The sequence below is a fragment of the Myotis brandtii genome, unplaced genomic scaffold (genome assembly GCF_000412655.1).
Source record: "Myotis brandtii unplaced genomic scaffold, ASM41265v1 scaffold16, whole genome shotgun sequence".
NCBI lineage: Eukaryota > Metazoa > Chordata > Mammalia > Chiroptera > Vespertilionidae > Myotis > Myotis brandtii.
In genome coordinates this window covers 613628-614756 of record NW_005355832.1, presented here as the reverse complement: position 1 = coordinate 614756, position 1129 = coordinate 613628, and the positions used below count along the sequence as shown (strand labels likewise).

The window sequence follows — 1129 nt, the reverse complement described above, 5'->3', positions numbered from 1 at the left end:
TTTTTTTTGGGCAGAGAAAGTGCTCATCCATATAAGTAGGATTGATTGGCAGCCTGTGTATTGCAGTCTTGGAAGCCCTCCCCGCTCAGCCCGTAGTTCCCTCCTCTCCCTTACCCCTCCCCCCTCCCCCTCTCCACTCCCCCTGTTAATTATGGGCTGTGGGTTTGGGGTAGTCTCTGTCTCTTCTGTTTCCAAGTTTCTGGGGAGGATGGCTTTAGGCTTCTGAATGCAGGCTTTTCAGAGTTCTCTTCTCCAACCCTGGGGATAGCAGGCCGATCTCTTCTCCGTGGGTCCTTGTTCCAGTTCTTCCCTGGATCCCGATGTGCACATTTCTGCCTGGGTTTCACCTCTCCCTGTTATATCCACACAGCCACGTGTGCTCACTCGGGGTGTCTATGTGGCCCCCACGTGTGCCCATCTCTACCCGCAGCTCTAATTACTCTCTTTCCAACGTTGCTGTTTGGCATCTTCCAGAGACGTTAAATTTACTACAACTCCAGAGGGGAAAATAGTAAATCTCTGGCTAAATTTAGGTCTAGAGCTCATTTGAACTTTTACAGTGGGTTTTCTATTTATTTGATTTACTCCCGTCTTTGGCTTCCGTGTCATATTGTTGGTGTTTTATGGCCGGCTCAGGCCTGCAGTGGGCGGCGCTGCGTGCGCCCGCACGTTTCTCTCGCAGGCGCGGCCCAAGCGGCGCGCTCATTTATTTAGCGCTGGAGGACGCGGTTTGCTCCGTTGACAGCGTAATTTAAAGAAATATATGGAAGGCTGAAAAATCATTTGCTCAAATTTGTCCAGATGTTTTTGAGACGTGATTGGAATTTGATTGCCCCTTTCCGCAGGGTCAAAAAATATTAATGTCCCAGAACTTTAATTGCTTACAGACCCTGGTTTGGGCTTTGAAGATGGAAAATGTTTGACTTTTAAGCATTTGTTCTCCCCAGTTCAGAATTTCCTTATTGGCACTTCGGTAATGAGTACAAACTTAAGGAAAGACTTGAACCATCTCTTCCAACGATCAAAACCTGGCACCCACCCTATTTTTAGAAGGGTTTCCTCTGATATTAACAATAGCAATAGAATAGATCTTTGTCAGTAAATTGCCCTCCTACCCCTTGCCTTATGT

General features: G+C 47.3%; 1 protein-coding gene across 12 annotated transcripts in view; it reads left to right on the top strand.

Annotated features, from left to right (window-relative positions):
- TFAP2B (transcription factor AP-2 beta (activating enhancer binding protein 2 beta)) overlaps positions 1-1129 on the top strand; it is a 33555-nt gene that overhangs the window by 25913 nt on the left and 6513 nt on the right. The gene's annotated exons all lie outside the window — the stretch shown is intronic.